This window comes from Trichosurus vulpecula, chromosome 2 (assembly GCF_011100635.1).
Source record: "Trichosurus vulpecula isolate mTriVul1 chromosome 2, mTriVul1.pri, whole genome shotgun sequence".
Lineage (NCBI taxonomy): Eukaryota > Metazoa > Chordata > Mammalia > Diprotodontia > Phalangeridae > Trichosurus > Trichosurus vulpecula.
In genome coordinates, this window is record NC_050574.1 from 185627953 (window position 1) to 185640745 (window position 12793).

The following is a 12793-nucleotide window of genomic DNA, read 5'->3' on the forward strand; positions in this document are numbered from 1 at the left end:
TTACTAGACTTAGATTTGTATTACGGAATCAGACTCATAGAATTAAAAGAAATTTTAAAGGTTCTATAATCCAACCTTTGGAAAGCTAAGTGATACAGTGGATAAAGTACTGGGCCTGAAGTCAGGAAGATTCATCTTTCTCAGTCCGAATCTGGCCTCAGATACTTACTGGCTCTGTGACTCTGAGCAAGTCACTTAACCTTGTTTGCTTTAGTTTCCTCATCTATAAAATAAACTGGAGGAGAAAATGGTAAACTATTCTAGTATCTTTGTCAAGAAAATCACAGATGGAGTTCCAAAGAGTCAGACAAGGCTGAAAAATGATTCAATGACAACAAATCCAACCTTTGCCTGAAACATGAATTACATCTCAAATTCCCAGCAAGTGAGCCATCCAGTCTTTGACTGAAACATCCCCAGGGATAGGGAAACCAACTACTTCACAAAGCCACTTAATTTGTTTTTGGACAGTCCCTATAGTGAAATACCTTCAGCATGTTACTATAGAGCTAGATTAGCAATTGACTATTACCCTCTTTGGGAGTCCAGGAAAACAAGTTCTGAATCTACCTAGCATCAAAAAAAGATAATGGTTCAACCTTAATGAACCCAAGCTGGCTCACAGAAATCACTGATTCCCAAAGAGCTCATAGACGAACTGTTTAATAATCCGTTCCAGAATTTTTACAGAAATTTATGTCAAACAAGAAGGTAAGACTACAGTATTAAGTATTTCATGTTGCTCGTAAAAGTTTTTACTTGAATTTTAAAAGCTCATATTCCATAACTTTTTTAACTCCAAAAGTACATATGCTTATTTTGGTCAAATGAATATTATATTTACTAAAGGGAAAAAAACATCTTGTGGTTTTAAATTTTAAAAATGTTTCCCGTGACTGTAGCATTTTACAAACCTTAAAGCACTATAGCCCATCCAAGATCAGCAAGAAGCAGGTACAAAAGGAAGCCCTTGACCCCCAACCTTTCCTCCAATTTCCCTTTTTCCTTCTACCTCCTGGCTAAATAGACACTGATACTCTCCCCACTCCCCTTCCCTGAGGGAAGAAACCCTTCATTCCAATTATCCAACCTACTCCATCCCCTTCCCAATAGTGAGTGGTAGGTTGGGGCTAGGGCTGGGGTCCTTATACCTCTCTCCTCTTGGACATGGTTGGTCACGCCACTTGAATGAGCAGGGAGTCACCAATTAGAAATCCTTCCTGTAATACAGAAGCCCACCAGGACTTACCATCTGCCCTGCCAAAGCACCCTAAGGACCCTTAGGCCTTGCCATCTGCCCAGCAGTTGATCCTTCCTCCATGTGCTGTCACCATTATTTAGAATGGAGCTCATTGTGAGTAGGGGCTTGTCTCGTTTTTCTATCTGTATTAGATGACTAATCCCCAGGGTGAGGAGGCACACAGTCTCTGGACAGAAAACAAAACAAAACTCTCTACCCTCCGGAAGGATCAAAGACAGCCTTGGTCTCATTAGCATTATGTCCAAACCAATGAGCCTAACTGATCCTATACTGCACTGAACTTCGGTTCTAATCCAGAATTCTAATCTCGGGTATTCTAATAAACTTTGTATAGTACAGCCTCAGACCCTGAACTCTACTGCACTCCAGATGGATTTTACAAACAGCCAAGAATCAAATTCATTGGAAAGTATGAAATTACTTATTGTAAATTTTTAAAAGTAGCATAAATTGCAAGCATTTATATAATAATTATGCACATCAAGGGCTCATTGATAGCCTAATTCAATCAACATACATTAGATTTTTTTTAATCAGTTTTCCTGTTTCAGGATTTCCAAAGAATGTTATTTCCCTCAGGCATCTTCCCTGCTTTCCCACAGTGCTCCCTTTCACTCATTTTATATTCCTTCTGAATTCTTTACCAAACCCATTCAAAACTGTCTCTCTCCTACATCAAGACACTAAATTGGTTATACCCTATATTTACTGCTGCTGGTCAAACTTCGTTTTTTTTCTCCTTTAAGACAACTCTGAACTGAGCCCCCAAAAGCTTTCATTGGCAAAACATTAAGAGCCATAGCCATAGATTAATCCCAATACAATCAATTCACCTTTCCCCACTGAAACATGCTAATAAGAAAATCACCTTTATAAAAATATGCTTTGGAGCATGAAATCACTCCACTACCCTATCTAACTGGGAAATTCATAACTAAAATGAAATGGTAAGCAAGTTTCATTGTTTTTGGTTTGGGTTTTTTTTTTAAGTCTCTGAACAATAAAAAAAATTACAAAGTTATTATGTTTAAATTCAAGCTCTTTTTTTTTTTTAAAGAAAAATCTCTGGCCTGCACTCAGCCTCCTCTCACTCTTACTTCAGAGTCCTAACAAGTTCAGTTACTGAAACAGCAAACTGAAAAAAGAGCAGTGAGGAGTACAGGGACACTATAGAAGGTAGAATATCATCAGGGAAGTGAAAGTTCTAAGAAAGAGAGGAAACAAAGCGATTATAGACAACTCAAAAAGAGCAGAACATGGGGTTAACAGGAAGGTAGTTACATAAACCTCCATAGATTCTGGATGTATACGGCTTTTTTTTTTTCCAAATCAATCTAGTAATGGGTATTGTATCCTTGAGATAACAAGATTAACATATTCAGCATTTCTACCATAAACTGAGTATATCTAGTATTGTACCCAGTTCATTATGAACATATTTCTAGCCAAAATGTTTTAAGTTTTACTACTTAAAGGTTAAACACCAAGTTGCAAAGAAAACCTTGCTATCCAGAATGGCTTTCCCCGAGGGTTCCAAATGAGCAGTTGTTTTGTTGTTGTTGTTGTTGTTGTTTTATTTCACTGTTTCTCAAATCATTAGGGCTTCTCTGAAATCCCACAACTACTCAATCTTCAGAATGAAGGTCAGCTTCTCATATGGCAGCCCTCTTGGCCATCCTCCTCTAGGTATACTGCAGTTTGTCAAGTTCCATATTAAGTGAGGCACCCGGAACTAGACACCCCAGAGGGGTCAGGCCAGGACCAAGTACAAAAGTATCACCTCCCTCATTCTGAACTCTATGCCTCTCTATACAACTTCAGCTCACATTAATTTTTGGGTGGTCATGCCATTACTGCGTTTTTTTTTTATAAATTTCTTTATTTATTTTTAGTTTACCACACACGGTTCTACATAGTTTTGAGTTCCAGTTTTTCTCCCCTCCCTCCCCAAGACAGCATGAAGTCTCATATAACTGTCATGTATAACTTCGCATTGAATTAATTTATACACTAGTCAAGTCGTGGAGAAGAATTTTGACCAATGGAATGAATCATGAGAAAGAAGAAACAGAACCAAAAAAAAAAAAAACCCCAAAAACAAAAACAAAAGAGAAGCAGAAAAGGCGAGCATGTAGTGTGCCTCAGTCTGTATTCAAACTTCGCAGTTCTTTCTCTGGATGAAGATAGCATTCTCCATCGTGAGTCCCCTGGAGTTGTCCTTGCCCCTTAGGTTGCTGAGAAAAGCGCAGTATGTCAGGGTTGGTCCTCACGGAATCCATATATCTGTGGCTGTGCACAACGTTCTCCTGGCTCTGCTCCGCTCACTCAGCATTATGTCGTGTAGGTTTTTCCAGGTTGTTATGAAGTCTGCATCATCCCCATTTCTTATGGCACAATAGTATTCCATCACCTTCATATACCACAGCTTGTTCAGCCATTCCCCAATTGATGGGCATCCCTGTGATTTCCAATTCTTGGCTACCACAAAGAGAGCTGCTATAAATATCCTTGTACATATGGGTCCTTTTCCCACTTGCGTGATTTCTTTGGGATACAACCCTAGAAGTGGTATTGCTGGGTCAAAGGGTATGAACATTTCTATAGCCCTTTGGGCATAGTTCCAAACTGCTCTCCAAAATGGCTGGATCAGCTCACAACTCCACCAGCAATGCAACAATGTTCCAATTTCCCCACATCCTTTCCAGCATTTATCATTCTCCTGATTTGTTATTTTAGCCAATCTGACAGGAGAGATGTGGTATCTAAGAGTTGTTTTGATTTGCATTTCTCTAATCAGCAGCGATCCAGAGCATTTTTCCATATGCCTGTAGATAGCTTTAATTTCTTCCTCTGAAAACTGCCTGTTCATATCCTTTGACCATTTCTCAATTGGGGAATGGCTTGTATTCCTATATATTTGGCTCAGCTCCCTGTATATTTTAGGGATGAGGCCTTTATCAGAGATACTAGTTGCAAAGATTTTCTCCCAATTTTCTGCTTCCCTCCTAATTCTTGTTGCATTGGCTTTTTTTGTACAAAAACATTTCAATTTGACATAATCAAAATTATCCATTTTGCATTTTGTAATGCTCTCTATCTCTTGTTGGGTCATGAATTCTTTACTTTTCCACAAATCTGATAAGTAAACTACTCCTTGCTTTCCCAAATTACTTAGAGTATCAACTTTTACTCCTAAATCATGAACCCATTTTGACTTTATTTTGGTATATGGTGTAAGATATTGGTCTATGCCCAGTTTTTGCCCTACCATTTTCCAATTTTCCCAACAGTTTTTGTGAAATAGTGAATTATTAGCCCAGAAACTGGCCTCTTTGGGTATATCAAAGAGTAGATTGCTAAACTTGTTGATTTCACCTACTTGTGTACCTATCCTATTCCACTAATCCACACCCCTGTTTCTTAACCAGTACCAGGCAGTTTTGATGACTGCTGCTGTGTAGTACAGTTTAATATCTGGTGTGGCTAAGCCACCATCTCTAGCATGTCTTTTCATTAATATCCTAGATACTCTAGACCTCTTGTTTTTCCAAATGAATTTTGTTATTATTTTGTCCAGCTCAGTAAAAAAATTTTTTGGTAGTTCGATTGGTATGGCACTGAATAGATAGATTAATTTAGGTAGAATTGTCATTTTTATTATATTAGCTCGGCCTAACCATGAGCAACTGATATTTCTCCATTTATTTAGATCTGATTTTATTCACGTGAAAAGTGTTTCATAGTTATGTTCATATAGGCCCTGGGTTTGTCTTGGCAAATAGACTCCCAAATATTTTATAGTGCCTTCAGTAACTTTGAATGGAATTTCTCTTTCTATCTCTTGCTGTTGGGCTTTGTCAGTAATGTATAGGAATGCTGAGGATTTATGTGGGTTTATTTTATATCCTGCAACTTTGCTAAAGTTGTTTATTATTTCAAATAGTTTTTTACTTGATTCTCTAGGATTCTCTAGATAAATCATCATATCATCTGCAAAAAGTGATAATTTAGTTTCTTCTTTTCCTATTCTAATTCCTTCAATTTCTTTTTCTTCTCTTATTGCTACAGCTAATGTTTCTAGTACCAAATTGAATAATAGGGGTGATAATGGACATCCTTGTTTCACCCCTGATCTTATTGGGAATGCATCTAGTTTATCCCCATTACAAATAATGCTTGTTGATGGTTTTAGGTAGATGCTATTTATAATTTTGAGGAAGGTTCCACTTATTCCTATGCTTTCTAGTGTTTTTAATAGGAATGGGTGTTGTACTTTGTCAAAGGCTTTTTCTGCGTCTATTGAGATGATCATATGGTTTCTGCTTGTTTTGTTGTTGATATGGTCAATTATGCTAATAGTTTTCCTAGCCATTACTGCGTTTTAAGGAGTTTATAATAAACTAAGACCCCCAGATTGTTTCTGTTTTTTGCACAAAATAGACATATCTAGACATATCCCTTTTTCCCCTTGTATTTGAAGTTTATTTTTTGAAAGGTCTTTATATTTATCCCTATTAAATCCCATAATATTAGATATTGTTCTAAAATGTAGATATATTTATCTTTAATCTTTAATTTATGCTTTAATCTCGAGTCTACCACCCAGGAGGAATAATGAATTAAAAAACAGTTAAGTGCTTATTATATGCAAAGTACTGTAACACCAAACACACTGGCATACCCAGTATGGCTCCCAGTACAGGTTCTTTTATCAGCTTTACTAAGGAAAGATAGCTGTTTCAGGAGTCAATAATCTTTTTTAATTAGACAAAATACAAACAGAGAATAATACAGAGCAGAGAAATAATGACCAGCAGACAGGGCTCTACTGCCTGAATCAAAGCTTTATATCCACCACTAAATCAAGAGAGCCTTTACCTCAGAGGAGTCAGAAGCTCTGAACATACGGCCACTCAGAGTCTCAACCACGGAATCACAACATCTTTCTCATAAGCAAATCCCCAAAGCAAAAGTTCACCTCTCAGAATATATACTCTTTAGGCTTAGTGCCTAATTAGAAATTAACAAAAGGTGTGTAAGCCTTCCTACAAGCTAGCAAGCTTCCCTTAATGGGCTCCTCATGAGGCCTACTGATGGGGAGGGAAGATCTTATTCCCCATTATCCTTACAAGCACTAAGGATACAAATAGAAATGCAACGCATTTCCAGATCCAAGGAAACTCACATCCTAATGTATATTTCCTTCTATATAGGAGGAAAGAGCTAATGGACCTTAGAGGTACAGCAAAACACAGGTGATTTTAATGTGTCTTCCTTAATGTCATTTCCATTCATAAAAATGAGTTGGTTTCTGATGTTAAACCATCTGATAGTGCTAAAGACCTGGAGGTGACAACTTTCTTTTCTAGTTCTTAAATAACTGGGGCACTCAAGGATTTAGGGGCTGGGCCACCTGCAGAGGGAGTTGCCAAGCTGCATCTGTACAAAGGTTACTGCCCTCTATAAAGGTTATGGGGCCCAGGATAGATGCAGCACTGGTGGAATGCAGAACACCACTGTTCCCAAGGCTCTTGGGTTATCTTCACTGAGGTCCATGGGGAGGTAATGGGGGTATGATCAGCCTCTCTCACCCAGAATGTCTTGCTGGCTACACATCATCTTATAGTCATCTGTGAGTATGATAAATATACCATCTATTACTTCATTCAAGTCACTGATGAATTCTGACTCAGGACAGACCCAAGGACAGACCCTGGGGCACTTTATTAAAAACCTCTCTCCAAACTCACAGCAAACCAACAACGCCTGTGGTTTGGTGTCAGTCATGCAACCAGTTCTGAATCTATGTAACTATATTATAACCTAGTCCATATCTCTTAATGTCCACAGAAATGTCACAAAAGATGGCAAACACTTTACTAAAATCCAAGTATCTTGAGTGTACAAAATACAGACACACATATATTTACATATAGTTTTATCAAGAATAATTCATGCCATACTAAAGTCATTCCCTTGATTCTGAACCTCTGTACCTTCTGACACATGCCCATGTAATTCAGAGGCCATCAGAACTCCCTTTAGTTTCTTACGTACTCTTGCAACTCACAAAGTACTGTGGCAATTCTAATGCTCTTATTGCATGTTGCAGTTATCTTTGTTCTTACCTATGTCTCTATCTAAAGACAGCAAGGAGTTGCAGTGGATAAGTAGAGTCAGGAAGACCTGATTTCAAATCCAGTCTCAGATACTTCCTATCCGACCTTAGGCACTTAACCTTGTCTGCCTCAGTTCCCTCAATTATAAAATGAGGATGATGATAACACCTACTTTCCAGAGTTGTTGTGAGGATCAAATGAGATAATATTTGTAAAGTGCTTAGAACAGTGCCTGGCATGTTGTAGGTTCTTATGCTTCCCATCTAACGCTATTCTGCACACAGTTGGAACTTAAGTGGTTTGTGAATGAACAATGAAACTATTCTTGAAATGTCATTGCTTACGTTTTCCATATGATTTAAGGAAAACGTTTGATTCTAGTTTATTTTGCTGCAAGTCAGAGGTGATTAACTTAGAAAGGAATCTCAAAACTATGGTTGATAGTCTTGTTACTATATTTCTAAACACTTGAGACATCAAGGAATTTTCAGAGTTAAAGAGGCTTCCAACACCATCTACTTGCCACAAGAAGCCCCTCTACAATATCCAAAAAGCATCATGCAGCCTCTCCTTTCTTTTTTTTTTAAATAAATCATTATTTATTTAATATTTTTAGTTTTCAGCATTAATTTTCACAAGGGTTTGAATTACAAATTCTCTCCCCATTTCTACCTCCCCCCCCACTCCAAGATGGCATACATTCTGGTTGCCCCATTCCCCAGTCGACCCTCCCTTCTGTCACCCCACTCCCCCCCCCATCCCCTTCAGCCTCTCCTTTCAAGGATTGGGAACACAACACCTCATGTGAGGAGCTCATGCTACTGTTTGGATAGTTCTGTTAGTTTTAAACCAAGGCAAGATGGAAGCAGGGAAAATTCTCCAAAGGAAAGTACCTAGTATTCTAAAGAGCATCACTGCCAGAAGTCACTTTTATTGCAGAAATGCGCTAAACTTCCATTCACTAGAAAATCAAGTTTTAATCCAACTTTATTCTCCAACTGTGCCAGTAAACTAAGTTGCTACAGTACATTTAATTTACCTTTGAAAACCAGTGATTCCCAACATCCCACATCTATGTGCCTGCACCTTAATAAGTTAGTGGGCAATAGCTGGGCTTTTGCCTAATGTGGAGGTCGACAGACATCCTCCTGATGTCCCTGGTCCTCTTTGAGAACAAAAGACAAATAACAACAAGGTCAACAGAATATCTCAGTAGGAAGGCAGTGGCTATAGCCTTTCAGCTACCCAAGACAATGTTGCTTTACAGAACAAAAGAATACACAGGGGACTACAAAAAAGTAAATGAAGACACAGCTATCAGAATTAGATTGTAAATGCAATGACCAATCTTGCAGACGATGACACGCACTTCCTTCTCAGTAGACAGGTATTTCACTACAGACGTAGAATATTGTCTATCTGATCAGATATGGTCATTGTGTATTTCTTTTTTACAAGGTTCTATGGAAGTGGTAGAGTTTTTAACAAATGACTATGATGTAAAAGACAAAGCATACATATAAAAATAAAAGAAGTTGGGTGGAAGAAATGTTACTTTAGTGGAACCCTAGGGAGCACCTGAACAAAATATGTTACACGGCTGGGGGCCACACACCACGAAATCGAAGGCTAGATTTAAGCTTTCAATCGGGCCTTTCCTGATCTAAGCTAAATTATTATCATGACAAATATAATACTAGTATTCAATGAATATTTAATAGTATTGATAAGGAGATGCTTTTATAACATGCTGGACAGTCTATAAAAGCACTCAAGGTGAGTGGTGAGCATCTCTTTAAATGTTAAAAACAATTGTCCTTCAAAAAATGTACCTTAAGCAGAAAGTTTAGATGGTATCCAAGTGACATGTGAGCAGTCAACCCAACTCTGAAAGTGTGGTTAAAACTGCCATAGAGCACTTCAGGGAAAAAGGCCCACATAATTTGCTTTCAGCCAGCCACCAACATTTCAAAAGCACCTCGATAGATGCCAAAAGTTCAATTTGTTTTAAAAAAAAACCTAACTAAAGAAACTAGGATCATTAGGTATTTAAAGCCAAAAAGGAACTTAGAGATCTAGTCCAAATTATTGTTGTTGTTAATAGATAAAGAAACAAGCCCAGAGGGGCCAACTGACTTATGGAAAGTCCCATAACAAATGGCAGAACCATGTCTCAAACCCAGGGCTTCTGACTCCAAGTCTAATGTTCTTTCTTTCCAAGGACTACACTGCCTCTCATTGGTTTTGGGGAAAAGGAACAGAAGTGATGTGTTATTTTCCTTACTGTTCTTGACTTAGCCATTATTCACACAACTAACAAACACTTAGTAAGCACCTATATTACGGATGCTATGATAGAAAGAAAAAAAAAAGACTGCCCTCAAGGAGCTTGAATTCAATAGAAGAAAACAATATATACATGAATAAGTATGTATAAAATAAAAGGTAATGGAGGGGGAAGTACTACAGCTGAGAGAAATCAAAAAAGACTTCTTGTAGAAAGTTGTGCTTAGACAGTTTTTAAGGAAACAAAGGATTCTAAGAGGCAGAGAAAAGTAGGAAGGGCATTCTTAGGGCACAGCCAGTGCAAAGACATAGAAAAGGAACGTCAGGTGTCAAAAGGCCAGTATCCTAGAAGGGGCATAGAAGAGTTGGGGCCAGGTTGTAAAGGTCTCTAAAAGCCAAACAACATTTGATCCTATGAACAATGAAGAGGTGTTGGCATTGACTAACTACAACAGTAACGTGGTCAGTTCTGCACTTAGGGAAGTCACTCTGGCAGCTATGTGGATGGATAGAGAGGGAAAAAAGAGGGCAGAAAATCAATTAGGAGATTACTACACTAGTACAAGTAAAAGGTGATAAGATCTTGAACCAAGATGGTGGATGTATGAGTGGAAAGGACATGTGCAAGAGATGTTGCAGAGGTAGACATGTCAAGATCCAGCAACTAACTGGAAATGTGGGGTAAAGGAGAAAGAGGAATACAAGATAGTATCAAGATTACGAATCTGATTAACTCAAAGTATGGTGGTATCCTTGACAAAAATAGGTAAGTTCATAAAGAAGGGTAGGTTTGAGCAGGAAAATAATGTGTTTTAGGTATGTTAAGTTTGAAACACTGCTGGTAAACTCAGTTTGAAATGTCCAAAAAGCAATTACAGATGCACAACTAGAGCCTGAGAGAGACTAGTTGGGTGGAGAGTTAAAAAGCATTTATTGATTATAACTGGGGTATAACGTGCTATGCTAAATGGTAGGGATACAAAGAAAGGAAGATTAGGGCTGGATATAATAATCTGGGAGGTATCAACATTGAGATAACTAAACCATAATCTAAAGAGAGTATAGAGAAAATAGAAAAGTACTCAGAACGGACCCTTGAGGTACATACAGTTAGGCACATGGATGATAAAACAACAAAGGAAATTGAGAGGGAGAAGCCAAATAGGTAGGAGAAGAACCAAGAGAAAGCAGTGTAACAAAGAAAAAAATGATCCAGTACTCAGCAAGGTTAAGAAGGATGGAGATTCAGAAAAGGCCATCAGATCTGGTGATTAAGAGATTATTAGTAACTTTGGAGAAACTAGTTTCAAAGGAGTTTAGAGGTCAAAAGCCTGATTGCAAAAGACTCAGAAGTGAGAAGAGAGGAAGTGGAGGCAATGATATTGAGCACTTTTTAAATCTTTAAATGAAAGGCTAATAATTTACCATCATTTAGCCCAATCTGTTCTTCTAAGCAAAAGGACTTATTTAAATTGCCGTGTGTTAACAATACTACATAGAATTATATTTGTATATATGGTTTACCCCATTGGATACAGGTTCCTTGAGAGCAAGGACTATATCATTTTGGACTTCAGATCTTGAGCACCAAGCATGATGCCTGGAACATGGTAAGCACTTCATCAATACTTATTGTTTGATTGAATGTGGGATTTCTGCAGTGTTTTTAATTTCAAATAATCTTGCATATTTGGCTTAAGGCCCATTTTATGCATGAATAGGCTTAATAATGGCTGAAGGTAATAATAGCTACAACAATAACTAGTATTTATATAGTTCTTTAATTTTTGTGAAGTGCTTTACATATATTAACCCTTTTGATCCTCATAACAACCCTGTTCTATTATTAGACTATTTTTACAGATGAGAAATCTAAGGCTGAGAAAGGTTAAGTGACTTGCCCAAGGTCACACATCTAGTAAGTGTCTGTGATAGGCTTTGAACTCAGGTCTTCCATACTCTAAATCTAGTATTCTTACCCATTGCCATCTAGCTGCCTAGATCTTAAATAGTTAATACTGAAATAGGTTAAATGACTTGAATCTCAATTACAACCCCTCACATGGGGAATTATTCATTGATTTATCAAGCAGTTAACAGATATACTATAAGTAGTTGTTTGTTTTGAGCCTAATAAATATGCACACGGCATATAAATTTAATTTTCAAATCCAGTTAGACTAGCAAAAAGTTTTATGGGAAAATTTATGCAATTATTTCCTTTATATTGATCATTTCCCCCAATAAACAATCATTTCATTCACATTTTAATCATACTATCTGCAATAATAGCTGCCTATATGTCTTCACCATTATCTTTACTTATATTCCATTTTTCATCCTTCTTTTGGCCTAATTTAAATATTTTTCTAACTTCATATGCTTTGCTTCCCCTGATATCCTCCCAAGTCTACCCCCAACCCCACCACCAACAAAAAAAAGCCTTCTTAGCTTTTAAGATACCAGGATACTAACTAATCACAAAGAAAGACCATACAAGTAAGGGTCAAAGGGTGCTTGGGCAGTTATAAATTTATGCTGATCCTTACAACTGACCAAAGCTTAATGTTTGGTGGGGCAGCTAGGTGACACGGTGGATAGAGTGTAGACCCAGCATCAGGAAGACTCATCTTCCTGAGTTCAAATATGGCCTCAGACACTTATTAGCTATGTGACCCTGGGCAAGTCACTTAATTCTGTTCACTTCAGTTTCCTATTTGTAAAATGAGCTGGAGAAAGAAACAGCAAACCACTCCAGTATCTTTGCCAAGAAAAGTCCAAATGGGGTCATGAAGAATTGGACACAACTGGAAACAACTGAACAACAACAATCTTTGAAGACCAATATATCTTAATCCCCTTTTCACAAATTTACTAATACAATGCGGGAAGGGAAAGGATACTAATTTACCTTGTAGACATTATGGGGATAAACTGAAGTGATAATAAAATTAAATTTGTTTTACCATTTAAAAGCCCTTTAAGTGGTAAATGCATATTTATACAGGGTATATCTATATTCTTAATGCAGTTTTAAACTTTAGTAACTTAAAACAGCAGGAAAACTTTTAGGACAATCTGCATATCTATAAAGGGTTTAGCATTTCACCCTTAAGAGTAGTCGGTT

The 12793-nt window shown here is 37.5% G+C and overlaps 1 protein-coding gene across 1 annotated transcript in view; it reads right to left on the reverse strand.

Annotated features, from left to right (window-relative positions):
• ATP8A2 (ATPase phospholipid transporting 8A2) overlaps positions 1–12793 on the reverse strand; it is a 759667-nt gene that overhangs the window by 654423 nt on the left and 92451 nt on the right. The window lies entirely within an intron of this gene.